We start from the raw sequence: 15,000 nt of genomic DNA on the forward strand, positions 1-15,000 counted from the left end.
AAGCCAATGTTGGCCCGACAAGTCCCCAAACGGCAGCCCGGTTTTGAGCCACTAGTGTCGGCCTATAAGTCCCCAAACACCGGCCCGGTTTTACGACCACTAGTCCCCCAACACTAGCCCGGGATTCAGCCACTAGTGGCGGGCACAATTCCCCAAACACCGGTCCGATAATACGCGCGCATATCCCCAAACACCGGTCCGATAATACGCGCGCATATCCCCAAACACCGGTCCGATAATACGCGCGCATATCCCCAAACACCGGCCCGGATTTCAGCCACTAGTGGCGGGCACAAGTCCCCCAACACTAGCCAAGTTCTCAGCCACTAGTGGCGGGCACAATTCCCCAAACACCGGTCCGATAATACGCGCGCATATCCCCAAACACCGGCCCGATAATACGCGCACAATTCCCCAAACACCGGCGCGGATTTCAGCCACTATTGGCGGGCACAAGTCCCCCAACACTAGCCCGGGATTCAGCCACTAGTGGCGGGCACGATTCCCCAAACACCGGTCCGATAATACGCGCGCATATCCCCAAACACCGGCCCGATAATACGCGCACAATTCCCCAAACACCGGCCCGGATTTCAGCCACTAGTGGCGGGCACAAGTCCCCCAACACTAGCCAAGTTCTCAGCCACTAGTGGCGGGCACAATTCCCCAAACACCGGTCCGATAATACGCGCGCATATCCCCAAACACCGGCCCGATAATACGCGCACAATTCCCCAAACACCGGCGCGGATTTCAGCCACTATTGGCGGGCACAAGTCCCCCAACACTAGCCCGGGATTCAGCCACTAGTGGCGGGCACGATTCCCCAAACACCGGTCCGATAATACGCGCGCATATCCCCAAACACCGGCCCGATAATACGCGCACAATTCCCCAAACACCGGTCCGATAATACGCGCGCATATCCCCAAACACCGGCCCGATAATACGCGCGCATATCCCCAAACACCGGCGCGGATTTCAGCCACTATTGGCGGGCACAAGTCCCCCAACACTAGCCCGGGATTCAGCCACTAGTGGCGGGCACGATTCCCCAAACACCGGTCCGATAATACGCGCGCATATCCCCAAACACCGGCCCGATAATACGCGCACAATTCCCCAAACACCGGCGCGGATTTCAGCCACTATTGGCGGGCACAAGTCCCCCAACACTAGCCCGGGATTCAGCCACTAGTGGCGGGCACGATTCCCCAAACACCGGTCCGATAATACGCGCGCATATCCCCAAACACCGGCCCGATAATACGCGCACAATTCCCCAAACACCGGCCCGGATTTCAGCCACTAGTGGCGGGCACAAGTCCCCAAACACTAGCCAAGTTCTCAGCCACTAGTGGCGGGCACAATTCCCCAAACACCGGTCCGATAATACGCGCGCATATCCCCAAACACCGGCCCGATAATACGCGCACAATTCCCCAAACACCGGCGCGGATTTCAGCCACTATTGGCGGGCACAAGTCCCCCAACACTAGCCCGGGATTCAGCCACTAGTGGCGGGCACGATTCCCCAAACACCGGTCCGATAATACGCGCGCATATCCCCAAACACCGGCCCGATAATACGCGCACAATTCCCCAAACACCGGCCCGGATTTCAGCCACTAGTGGCGGGCACAAGTCCCCAAACACTAGCCAAGTTCTCAGCCACTAGTGGCGGGCACAATTCCCCAAACACCGGTCCGATAATACGCGCGCATATCCCCAAACACCGGCCCGATAATACGCGCACAATTCCCCAAACACCGGCGCGGATTTCAGCCACTATTGGCGGGCACAAGTCCCCCAACACTAGCCCGGGATTCAGCCACTAGTGGCGGGCACGATTCCCCAAACACCGGTCCGATAATACGCGCGCATATCCCCAAACACCGGCCCGATAATACGCGCACAATTCCCCAAACACCGGCCCGGATTTCAGCCACTAGTGGCGGGCACAAGTCCCCAAACACTAGCCAAGTTCTCAGCCACTAGTGGCGGGCACAATTCCCCAAACACCGGTCCGATAATACGCGCGCATATCCCCAAACACCGGCCCGATAATACGCGCACAATTCCCCAAACACCGGCGCGGATTTCAGCCACTATTGGCGGGCACAAGTCCCCCAACACTAGCCCGGGATTCAGCCACTAGTGGCGGGCACGATTCCCCAAACACCGGTCCGATAATACGCGCGCATATCCCCAAACACCGGCCCGATAATACGCGCACAATTCCCCAAACACCGGCCCGGATTTCAGCCACTAGTGGCGGGCACAAGTCCCCCAACACTAGCCAAGTTCTCAGCCACTAGTGGCGGGCACAATTCCCCAAACACCGGTCCGATAATACGCGCGCATATCCCCAAACACCGGCCCGATAATACGCGCACAATTCCCCAAACACCGGCGCGGATTTCAGCCACTATTGGCGGGCACAAGTCCCCCAACACTAGCCCGGGATTCAGCCACTAGTGGCGGGCACGATTCCCCAAACACCGGTCCGATAATACGCGCGCATATCCCCAAACACCGGCCCGATAATACGCGCACAATTCCCCAAACACCGGCCCGGATTTCAGCCACTAGTGGCGGGCACAAGTCCCCCAACACTAGCCAAGTTCTCAGCCACTAGTGGCGGGCACAATTCCCCAAACACCGGTCCGATAATACGCGCGCATATCCCCAAACACCGGCCCGATAATACGCGCACAATTCCCCAAACACCGGCGCGGATTTCAGCCACTATTGGCGGGCACAAGTCCCCCAACACTAGCCCGGGATTCAGCCACTAGTGGCGGGCACGATTCCCCAAACACCGGTCCGATAATACGCGCGCATATCCCCAAACACCGGCCCGATAATACGCGCACAATTCCCCAAACACCGGCCCGGATTTCAGCCACTAGTGGCGGGCACAAGTCCCCAAACACTAGCCAAGTTCTCAGCCACTAGTGGCGGGCACAATTCCCCAAACACCGGTCCGATAATACGCGCGCATATCCCCAAACACCGGCCCGATAATACGCGCACAATTCCCCAAACACCGGCGCGGATTTCAGCCACTATTGGCGGGCACAAGTCCCCCAACACTAGCCCGGGATTCAGCCACTAGTGGCGGGCACGATTCCCCAAACACCGGTCCGATAATACGCGCGCATATCCCCAAACACCGGCCCGATAATACGCGCACAATTCCCCAAACACCGGCCCGGATTTCAGCCACTAGTGGCGGGCACAAGTCCCCAAACACTAGCCAAGTTCTCAGCCACTAGTGGCGGGCACAATTCCCCAAACACCGGTCCGATAATACGCGCGCATATCCCCAAACACCGGCCCGATAATACGCGCACAATTCCCCAAACACCGGCGCGGATTTCAGCCACTATTGGCGGGCACAAGTCCCCCAACACTAGCCCGGGATTCAGCCACTAGTGGCGGGCACGATTCCCCAAACACCGGTCCGATAATACGCGCGCATATCCCCAAACACCGGCCCGATAATACGCGCACAATTCCCCAAACACCGGCCCGGATTTCAGCCACTAGTGGCGGGCACAAGTCCCCAAACACTAGCCAAGTTCTCAGCCACTAGTGGCGGGCACAATTCCCCAAACACCGGTCCGATAATACGCGCGCATATCCCCAAACACCGGCCCGATAATACGCGCACAATTCCCCAAACACCGGCGCGGATTTCAGCCACTATTGGCGGGCACAAGTCCCCCAACACTAGCCCGGGATTCAGCCACTAGTGGCGGGCACGATTCCCCAAACACCGGTCCGATAATACGCGCGCATATCCCCAAACACCGGCCCGATAATACGCGCACAATTCCCCAAACACCGGCCCGGATTTCAGCCACTAGTGGCGGGCACAAGTCCCCCAACACTAGCCAAGTTCTCAGCCACTAGTGGCGGGCACAATTCCCCAAACACCGGTCCGATAATACGCGCGCATATCCCCAAACACCGGCCCGATAATACGCGCACAATTCCCCAAACACCGGCGCGGATTTCAGCCACTATTGGCGGGCACAAGTCCCCCAACACTAGCCCGGGATTCAGCCACTAGTGGCGGGCACGATTCCCCAAACACCGGTCCGATAATACGCGCGCATATCCCCAAACACCGGCCCGATAATACGCGCACAATTCCCCAAACACCGGCCCGGATTTCAGCCACTAGTGGCGGGCACAAGTCCCCAAACACTAGCCAAGTTCTCAGCCACTAGTGGCGGGCACAATTCCCCAAACACCGGTCCGATAATACGCGCGCATATCCCCAAACACCGGCCCGATAATACGCGCACAATTCCCCAAACACCGGCGCGGATTTCAGCCACTATTGGCGGGCACAAGTCCCCCAACACTAGCCCGGGATTCAGCCACTAGTGGCGGGCACAATTCCCCAAACACCGGTCCGATAATACGCGCGCATATCCCCAAACACCGGCCCGATAATACGCGCACAATTCCCCAAACACCGGCGCGGATTTCAGCCACTAGTGGCGGGCACAAGTCCCCAAACACTAGCCCGGGATTCAGCCACTAGTGGCGGGCACAATTCCCCAAACACCGGTCCGATAATACGCGCGCATATCCCCAAACACCGGCCCGATAATACGCGCACAATTCCCCAAACACCGGCGCGGATTTCAGCCACTATTGGCGGGCACAAGTCCCCCAACACTAGCCCGGGATTCAGCCACTAGTGGCGGGCACAATTCCCCAAACACCGGTCCGATAATACGCGCGCATATCCCCAAACACCGGCCCGATAATACGCGCACAATTCCCCAAACACCGGCCCGGATTTCAGCCACTAGTGGCGGGCACAAGTCCCCAAACACTAGCCAAGTTCTCAGCCACTAGTGGCGGGCACAATTCCCCAAACACCGGTCCGATAATACGCGCGCATATCCCCAAACACCGGCCCGATAATACGCGCACAATTCCCCAAACACCGGCGCGGATTTCAGCCACTATTGGCGGGCACAAGTCCCCCAACACTAGCCCGGGATTCAGCCACTAGTGGCGGGCACAATTCCCCAAACACCGGTCCGATAATACGCGCGCATATCCCCAAACACCGGCCCGATAATATGCGCACAATTCCCCAAACACCGGCCCGGATTTCAGCCACTAGTGGCGGGCACAAGTCCCCAAACACTAGCCAAGTTCTCAGCCACTAGTGGCGGGCACAATTCCCCAAACACCGGCCCGATAATACGCGCGCAAATCCCCAAACACCGGCCCGATAATACGCGCACAATTCCCCAAACACCGGCCCGATAATACGCGCGCAATTCCCCAAACACCGGCCCGATAATACGCGCGCAATTCCCCAAACACCGGCCCGATAATACGCGCACATTTCCCCAAACACCGGCGCGGATTTCAGCCACTATTGGCGGGCACAAGTCCCCCAACACTAGCCCGGGATTCAGCCACTATTGGCGGGCACAAGTCCCCCAACACTAGCCCGGGATTCAGCCACTAGTGGCGGGCACGATTCCCCAAACACCGGCCCGGCGCTGAGTATATGGCCTCCGAAAGGCCCATACATTCAGACGGGTCCATGTATTTTCAACGACAGCAGCAGTACCGCCAAAATCCATGCAGCGGCGCTGGATTTATGGCCTCCGAAAGGCCCATTCATTCAGACGGGTCCATGTATTTTCAGCGACAGCCGCAGTACCGCCAAAATCCATGCAGAGGCGCTGAGTTTATGGCCTCCGAAAGGCCCATTCATTCAGACGGGTCCATGTATTTTCAGCGACAGCAGCAGTACCGCCAAAATCCATGCAGCGGCGCTGTATTTATGGCCTCCGAAAGGCCCATTCATTACCAACGGGGCTGCAGTAGCATCCCGCGGCCACGCAGGGGCAGATATTGTGAGGGAATTACATGGTAGTGGACGGAGCGCCCATGCATTTCCAATGGGAGTGCAGTACCTCAAAAATCCGCTCCAAGCCACCGAACTTGAGGGCCCGACGTTCCCTCAACACTAGCCCAGTGCAATCGACATTTCGTTCTGTGTACATTGTTACACAGAATGACAATACAAGGGAATTATTATTATTATTATTATTATTATGTATTCAGCCACTAGTGGCGGGCACAATACCCCAAACACTGGCCCGGCGCTGGCTGAGTTTATGGCCTCCGAAAGGCCCATACATTCAGACGGGTCCATGTATTTTCAGTTTTCCGTAGCAGGTGTGATTGTTTGTTTAATTAGGTAGTTTGTGTTGGTGACGGTGTTCCTAACTGTGGTGGCTTGTTTGTAGAATGTGGGGCCCTGCGTTTGTGTTATGTTGATTTCTGGTAATTTACTTTTTACTAAGTAGTCTTTCAGGTTTTTGTTTCTTTTAAAGGCTGAGATGATTTTGTAATCTTGGATTATGCTTGTGTTCTGTAGTGTCTGATTTATATTTTGTCCATTCATTCAGACGGGTCCATGTATTTTCAGCGACAGCCGCAGTACCGCCAAAATCCATGCAGCGGCGCTGGATTTATGGCCTCCGAAAGGCCCATTCATTCAGACGGGTCCATGTATTTTCAGCGACAGCCGCAGTACCGCCAAAATCCATGCAGAGGCGCTGAGTTTATGGCCTCCGAAAGGCCCATTCATTCAGACGGGTCCATGTATTTTCAGCGACAGCAGCAGTACCGCCAAAATCCATGCAGCGGCGCTGTATTTATGGCCTCCGAAAGGCCCATTCATTACCAACGGGGCTGCAGTAGCATCCCGCGGCCACGCAGGGGCAGATATTGTGAGGGAATTACATGGTAGTGGACGGAGCGCCCATGCATTTCCAATGGGAGTGCAGTACCTCAAAAATCCGCTCCAAGCCACCGAACTTGAGGGCCCGACGTTCCCTCAACACTAGCCCAGTGCAATCGACATTTCGTTCTGTGTACATTGTTACACAGAATGACAATACAAGGGAATTATTATTATTATTATTATTATTATGTATTCAGCCACTAGTGGCGGGCACAATACCCCAAACACTGGCCCGGCGCTGGCTGAGTTTATGGCCTCCGAAAGGCCCATACATTCAGACGGGTCCATGTATTTTCAGTTTTCCGTAGCAGGTGTGATTGTTTGTTTAATTAGGTAGTTTGTGTTGGTGACGGTGTTCCTAACTGTGGTGGCTTGTTTGTAGAATGTGGGGCCCTGCGTTTGTGTTATGTTGATTTCTGGTAATTTACTTTTTACTAAGTAGTCTTTCAGGTTTTTGTTTCTTTTAAAGGCTGAGATGATTTTGTAATCTTGGATTATGCTTGTGTTCTGTAGTGTCTGATTTATATTTTGTCCATTCATTCAGACGGGTCCATGTATTTTCAGCGACAGCCGCAGTACCGCCAAAATCCATGCAGCGGCGCTGGATTTATGGCCTCCGAAAGGCCCATTCATTCAGACGGGTCCATGTATTTTCAGCGACAGCCGCAGTACCGCCAAAATCCATGCAGAGGCGCTGAGTTTATGGCCTCCGAAAGGCCCATTCATTCAGACGGGTCCATGTATTTTCAGCGACAGCAGCAGTACCGCCAAAATCCATGCAGCGGCGCTGTATTTATGGCCTCCGAAAGGCCCATTCATTCCCAACGGGGCAGCAGTAGCATCGCGCGGCCACGCGGGGGCAGATATTGTGAGGGAATTACATTGTAGTGGACGGAGCGCCCATGCATTTCCAATGGGAGTGCAGTACCTCAAAAATCCGCTCCAAGCCACCGAACTTGAGGGCCCGACGTTCCCTCAACACTAGCCCAGTGCAATCGACATTTCGTTCTGTGTACATTGTTACACAGAATGACAATACAAGGGAATTATTATTATTATTATTATTATTATGTATTCAGCCACTAGTGGCGGGCACAATACCCCAAACACTGGCCCGGCGCTGGCTGAGTTTATGGCCTCCGAAAGGCCCATACATTCAGACGGGTCCATGTATTTTCAGTTTTCCGTAGCAGGTGTGATTGTTTGTTTAATTAGGTAGTTTGTGTTGGTGACGGTGTTCCTAACTGTGGTGGCTTGTTTGTAGAATGTGGGGCCCTGCGTTTGTGTTATGTTGATTTCTGGTAATTTACTTTTTACTAAGTAGTCTTTCAGGTTTTTGTTTCTTTTAAAGGCTGAGATGATTTTGTAATCTTGGATTATGCTTGTGTTCTGTAGTGTCTGATTTATATTTTGTCCATTCATTCAGACGGGTCCATGTATTTTCAGCGACAGCCGCAGTACCGCCAAAATCCATGCAGCGGCGCTGGATTTATGGCCTCCGAAAGGCCCATTCATTCAGACGGGTCCATGTATTTTCAGCGACAGCCGCAGTACCGCCAAAATCCATGCAGAGGCGCTGAGTTTATGGCCTCCGAAAGGCCCATTCATTCAGACGGGTCCATGTATTTTCAGCGACAGCAGCAGTACCGCCAAAATCCATGCAGCGGCGCTGTATTTATGGCCTCCGAAAGGCCCATTCATTACCAACGGGGCTGCAGTAGCATCCCGCGGCCACGCAGGGGCAGATATTGTGAGGGAATTACATGGTAGTGGACGGAGCGCCCATGCATTTCCAATGGGAGTGCAGTACCTCAAAAATCCGCTCCAAGCCACCGAACTTGAGGGCCCGACGTTCCCTCAACACTAGCCCAGTGCAATCGACATTTCGTTCTGTGTACATTGTTACACAGAATGACAATACAAGGGAATTATTATTATTATTATTATTATTATGTATTCAGCCACTAGTGGCGGGCACAATACCCCAAACACTGGCCCGGCGCTGGCTGAGTTTATGGCCTCCGAAAGGCCCATACATTCAGACGGGTCCATGTATTTTCAGTTTTCCGTAGCAGGTGTGATTGTTTGTTTAATTAGGTAGTTTGTGTTGGTGACGGTGTTCCTAACTGTGGTGGCTTGTTTGTAGAATGTGGGGCCCTGCGTTTGTGTTATGTTGATTTCTGGTAATTTACTTTTTACTAAGTAGTCTTTCAGGTTTTTGTTTCTTTTAAAGGCTGAGATGATTTTGTAATCTTGGATTATGCTTGTGTTCTGTAGTGTCTGATTTATATTTTGTCCATTCATTCAGACGGGTCCATGTATTTTCAGCGACAGCCGCAGTACCGCCAAAATCCATGCAGCGGCGCTGGATTTATGGCCTCCGAAAGGCCCATTCATTCAGACGGGTCCATGTATTTTCAGCGACAGCCGCAGTACCGCCAAAATCCATGCAGCGGCGCTGGGTTTATGGAATCCGAAAGGCCCATTCATTCAGACGGGTCCATGTATTTTCAACGACAGCCGCAGTACCGCCAAAATCCATGCAGCGGCGCTGTATTTATGGCCTCCGAAAGGCCCATTCATTCCCAACGGGGCAGCAGTAGCATCGCGCGGCCACGCGGGGGCAGATATTGTGAGGGAATTACATTGTAGTGGACGGAGCGCCCATGTATTGCTATGGCCAATGCATTTCCAATGGGAGTGCAGTACCTCAAAAATCCGCTAGAGGGCCCCGAACTTGAGGGCCCGGCGTTCCCTCAAGTGCCGATTTTATACCCCCTTCTCCAGCCGACAGCCAGAATTATATTAGGGACTCGCAATTTTGAGAGGTGAGCACCAGGGCTAATCAGCGGCCACCCGTGACCATTGAGTCCGACAGAGCAGAGGCTAGGGGCGGCCTCGCATCTCGCAATTACCGAGGGAAGATGCCGGTTCTCGAAAAATTTCTAAGTTTTTCAAATTTTAAAGTATTGAAGTATTTAGGGCGCTTCCCGCGGCCCTGGCTTTTGCATGTACCCCTCTAAGCTCCGGTTCTCGAAAAATGTCTAAGTTTGTCAAACTTTAAAGTATTGAAGCCGGACTTCCGCGGAGGCTGACAGGGGGCCTCCATCGAAGCACCCTTCACCCCCGGGTGAGCCGGCGTCGGCCCACGGGCCTGCCGGTTCCCCAACTGAGCGATTGGCACACGAGACCCGCCTCGGAGGGCCCACGTCGGCCGGCGCAAGCCGGTGTTCGGGCGTGCGGCTCCTCCGGCTTTGCGGGTCAAGCTCCAGCGCCGAGGATACTAGGCAAACGTTGGGCCCCCCCGAGCCGAGTGGATACCCGCCTCAGAAAGAGCTGGGGCGGTACGTACGGACGGCCTCACTAAGAGGGAACGGAAGCTACTAAAGCACACGTATAACTGTCCGATGTGCGAACGAAAGTGAGGCCGGACGAATCCGATACGAGTTACGAGTGAGGCGGGATCCACGGCTGGCACTCGCGGGGCCCTCTTGCGAAACCATGCCTCGGCGTGAACCTTTTGGCGGCAGAACCAAGACGAACCGAGGTCGAGCTTCCGTCTCGAGCCACACCCAGACGTCCGACCGTCGCGGAGCCCGACGCCACGCGTGCTAGGGCTCCGCGCGAAACATCGTTTCACGACACCCGCTCGTCAGCCCGTCCGAACGTATACGAGTGTCGCGCGGCCCCCCGGGCCCGGCTGTAGCCACAGCCTCGTCCCGGACCAGGGCCGCACCGCCACCAGCAGCGCCCCCCCGGCGGCAGACGCACTCTGGTTGATCCTGCCAGTAGCATATGCTTGTTTTCAAGATTAAGCCATGCATGTCTAAGTACGAATGGCCAGTACAGTGAAACTGCGAACGGCTCATTAAATCAGTTATGGTTCCTTTGATCGCTCCACCGTTACTTGGATAACTGTGGCAAATCCAGAGCTAATACATGCAAACGAGCGCCGACTCGCGGGCGGGGCTCCGGCCTCGCCCCGGGGACGCGTGCATTTATCAGACACAAAAACCCACGCGGTGTCCGGCGGGCGGGGGCTCAGCCGTCGCGCGCGTCCCCCGCGTCCGGCCTCCGCCTCTCCGGGCGGGGGCGTAAGCGGCGCGGGCGGCTCCGCGCGCGCCGGTCCTCGTTCCGCCGGCCCGGCCCCCCCTTTGTGTTGACTCAGGATAACCTCGTGCCGATCGCTCGCCCACCCGAGGCGGCGACGACTCATTCGAATGTCTGCCCTATCAACTTTCGATGGTAGACTCTGCGCCTACCATGGTGACCACGGGTAACGGGGAATCAGGGTTCGATTCCGGAGAGGGAGCATGAGAAACGGCTACCACATCCAAGGAAGGCAGCAGGCGCGCAAATTACCCACTCCCGACACGGGGAGGTAGTGACGAAAAATAACAATACGGGACTCGTTCGAGTCTCCGTAATTGGAATGAGCCGAACACAAACCCATCGGCCAGCATCCATTGGAGGGCAAGTCTGGTGCCAGCAGCCGCGGTAATTCCAGCTCCAATAGCGTATTTTAAAGTTGCTGCAGTTAAAAAGCTCCTAGTTGGACCCCGGGACGCGAGCTGACGGTCCGCCGCGAGGCGTGCATCCGTCTGTCCCAGCCCCTGCCTCTCGGCAAAAGCCCCCGTGATGCCCTTCGCTGGGTGTCACTCGCGGGGCCCGAAGCGTTTACTTTGAGGAAATTAGAGTGTTCAAAGCAGGCCACACGGCCGCCCCTGCATATCGCAGCTGGGAATAATGGAATAGGACTCCGGTTCTATTTTGTGGGTTGTCATGAACTGGGGCCATGATTAAGAGGGACGGCCGGGGGCATTCGTACTGCGCCGCTAGAGGTGAAATTCTTGGACCGGCGCAAGACCGACGAGAGCGAAAGCATTTGCCAAGAATGTTTTCATTAATCAAGAACGAAAGTCGGAGGTTCGAAGACGATCAGATACCGTCCTAGTTCCGACCATAAACGATGCCGACTCGCGATCCGGCGGCGTTATTCCCATGACCCGCCGAGCAGCACCCGGGAAACCGACCAAGTGTCTGGGTTCCGGGGGGAGTATTGTTGCAAAGCTGAAACTTAAAGGAATTGACGGAAGGGCACCACCAGGAGTGGAGCATGCGGCTTAATTTGACTCAACACGGGAAACCTCACCCGGCCCGGACACGGAAAGGATTGACAGATTGAAGGCTCTTTCTCGATACCGTGGGTGGTGGTGCATGGCCGTTCGTAGTTGGTGGAGCGATTTGTCTGGTTAATTCCGATAACGAACGAGACTCAAACATACTAAATAGTACCGCGGCCCCCCGCGCGGTCGGCGGCAGAAAACTTCTTAGAGGGACAAGTGGCTCTCAGCCACACGAGAATGAGCAATAACAGGTCTGTGATGCCCTTAGATGTCCGGGGCTGCACGCGCGCCACACTGAGCGTATAAGCGCGTCGTCTATCCCCGCGCCGGCAGGCGCGGGTAATCCTATGAACCCCGCTCGTGACAGGGCCTGGGGATTGCAATTATTTCCCACCAACGAGGAATTCCCAGTAAGCGCGGGTCATTAGCCTGCGTTGATTAAGTCCCTGCCCTTTGTACACACCGCCCGTCGCTACTACCGATCGGATGGCTTAGTGAGGTCCTCGGATAGTCCCCGCCGGGGCCGGCCCCGGCTCCGGCGGTGTGCCAGAAGACGGTCGAACTTGACTATCTAGAGGAAGTAAAAGTCGTAACAAGGTTTCTGTAGGTGAACCTGCAGAAGGATCATTAACGTACGAGCGGCAGCAGATCCGCCTCGGTACACCCCCGACGAGCCAGACGCCGAGGGCGGCGGGTCGTCGCAGGCGGAGGAAGAGGGTAGACCGGGACGGGACGGGACGGGGGGCGCGGCGCGGGTCACTCCCGGGCCGCGCGTCGGAGCGAGTTCGGCGGGCGCCACGCGGCGCGGCGCGAGGCGAGAAAAGGCGGCGGGCGATGTCGCGCTACCTCCGTGCGAGCGGGGTAGCGCGCTCGTCCGACGACCCCAGTAGCGCGGCGCGGCGCGACGACAGGCGACCGCCAGCGACGGGCGAAAGGCGGCGGCCGTGCGCGGGACCCCCGTAACCGGGGAATCCCCCTATGCCGACGACCCTAGCTCGGCGCGGTTCTCGCGCTTCCGGCGCGCGCTTCCGGGGCGGCACTCGCCTCGACGACCTCCCGTCCTTTAAAGGTAACGGTTCGGGCCGGCGCCCCGGCGTCCGTCCGCCCGTCGGTGTCGCGTGTCCGTGCGGCGCGGGGCTGCTCTCGGCGAGGGTCGCCGAGCAAGCGGATCCCCGCACGGATCACAACGGCCGTATGGCGGCGGCGTCGGGACGCCCGCCCGAGACGAAGGTTCAGGGCGACGAAACGGTGCTCCCACCGGCTACCTTTTTCCCCGGCCAAACGCGTCCGTCGGCCGGAGCCCTCGAGGGGCCGCGTAGCGCGCGCGTGGGCCGGCCCCCGGACACCGGAGTCCCTCCCGGGGCTCCGGACACCGGGGGTTCGGTTCCGCGCGGTCCGCCGCGGTCTCCTCTGTCCATCCATAGTCCGGGCAGGCCGCGGCCGGGTCGGGGGCCAGTCCCCCCTCGGTGTCAGCGCGGTCGCGCCGCCCTTGTAAACCAAACCCACTCGCTGACGGGTAGCAACACCCAAAGCGTCGCTTCGCGGCGCGGCGGGGCTTCCAAGTCGGATGGCCTTCCGGGGTCCGGGTAGGAGACGCCGGGGGCCGGCCTCAGCGCCGAGCCCCCGACCTACCCGGCGAGTCCGGTCGCCGAGTCGTGTCAGGCCCGAGCGGGAGACGCCGGGCGCCGGCCTCAGCGCCGAGCGCCCGACCTACCCGGGCCGACGCACGTCTCGGGCGCCGTCGCGGCCCCGAGCGGGAGACGCCGGGCGCCGGCCTCAGCGCCGCGCGCCCGACCCGCTCGGCTCGTCGCGGCGTCGCGCGTATCGCGCCCGTCGGTAACCGCGCCGCGGGTTAGGGGCTCGCTCGCGGGAGCGACCGAACGGCACCCGCGGCGCGTTCGTCTCCGGTACAAACCCTGTCGTGAATTTGTCTCCGATCGTCCCGGGCGGACGTAAAAGGGCCCAAACGTACGACTCTTAGCGGTGGATCACTCGGCTCGTGCGTCGATGAAGAACGCAGCTAGCTGCGAGAACTAATGTGATTTGCAGGACACATTGATCATCGACACTTTGAACGCACATTGCGGCCCCGGTTTTACCCCGGGGCCACGCCTGTCTGAGCGGCGCTTTCCAATCGATCGGACGCGGGCCGGGCCCTCCGCGACATTCCGCCGGTCCGTCCGGCGGGTGGCGCGAGAACCCGGTCCGCGCGGGCGAGGCTCGGGCCCTCCGCGACATTCCGCCGGTCCGCCCGGCGGGTGGCGCGCGACCCGTGTCCCCGCCCACTCCGCGGCTGGGGTTTCGCAGGGACCCCCGTCCCTTCGTACCCTCAAATACAGACTCGGGCGGCGCTCCGTGTCCGTCCGCCCGTCGGTGTCGCGCGTCCGCGCGTCCGGAGGTGCTTCTCGGCTGCCGGTGAGTACGGCTGGTACTTAGCATACCGAGAAGGTGCTCCGCGCGCGCGGCTCCGCGCGGCGGCCCGTATGGCGGCGGCGCTCGGCGCCCTCCTCAGGTAAAGGTCCCGGTCGGCGCCTCGGCGTCCGTCCGCCCGTCGGTGTCGCGTGTCCGTGCGGCGCGGGGCTGCTCTCGGCGAGGGTCGCCGAGCAAGCGGATCCCCGCACGGATCACAACGGCCGTATGGCGGCGGCGCCGGTCCCGGCGCCGGCCCCGACCGCACAGCTCTACGCGCACGCCCTCAGATCAGACGAGACGACCCGCTGAATTTAAGCATATTACTAAGCGGAGGAAAAGAAACTAACCAGGATTCCCTCAGTAGCGGCGAGCGAAGAGGGAAAAGCCCAGCGCCGAATCCCCGCCCTGCGGTAGGGCGAGGGAAATGTGGCGTACGGAAGGCCGCTTTAGCCCGGCGCCGCTCGGGGGCCCGAGTCCTTCTGATAGAGGCTCAGCCCAGGGACGGTGTGAGGCCGGTAGCGGCCCCCGGCTCGCCGGGGCGAGGCCTTCTCGGAGTCGGGTTGCTTGTGAATGCAGCCCAAAGCGGGTGGTAAACTCCATCTAAGGCTAAATACTGGCACGAGACCGATAGTCGACAAGTACCTTGAGGGAAAGTTGAAAAGAACT

The 15,000-nt window shown here is 58.0% G+C and overlaps 3 non-coding genes across 3 annotated transcripts in view; all 3 read left to right on the top strand.

Annotated features, from left to right (window-relative positions):
• Positions 1–10,565: 10,565 nt before the first annotated feature.
• On the top strand, positions 10,566–12,552 carry LOC148345813 (18S ribosomal RNA). Its single transcript, XR_015848434.1, has one exon. It is a non-coding gene; the product is annotated as an 18S ribosomal RNA (ribosomal RNA).
• Positions 12,553–13,894: 1,342 nt separating this feature from the next.
• LOC148345814 (5.8S ribosomal RNA) lies at positions 13,895–14,048 on the top strand. Its single transcript, XR_015848442.1, has one exon. It is a non-coding gene; the product is annotated as a 5.8S ribosomal RNA (ribosomal RNA).
• Positions 14,049–14,612: 564 nt separating this feature from the next.
• The window catches only part of LOC148345815 (28S ribosomal RNA), a 4,529-nt gene continuing 4,141 nt past the window's right edge, over positions 14,613–15,000 (top strand). The window contains exon 1 of the ribosomal RNA XR_015848443.1: positions 14,613–15,000. This exon is cut by the window's right edge and continues 4,141 nt beyond it. This is a non-coding gene — a ribosomal RNA (28S ribosomal RNA).

The sequence above is a fragment of the Urocampus carinirostris genome, unplaced genomic scaffold (assembly GCF_059441175.1).
Source record: "Urocampus carinirostris isolate Australia breed hairy pipefish unplaced genomic scaffold, RoL_Ucar_1.0 HiC_scaffold_24, whole genome shotgun sequence".
NCBI lineage: Eukaryota > Metazoa > Chordata > Actinopteri > Syngnathiformes > Syngnathidae > Urocampus > Urocampus carinirostris.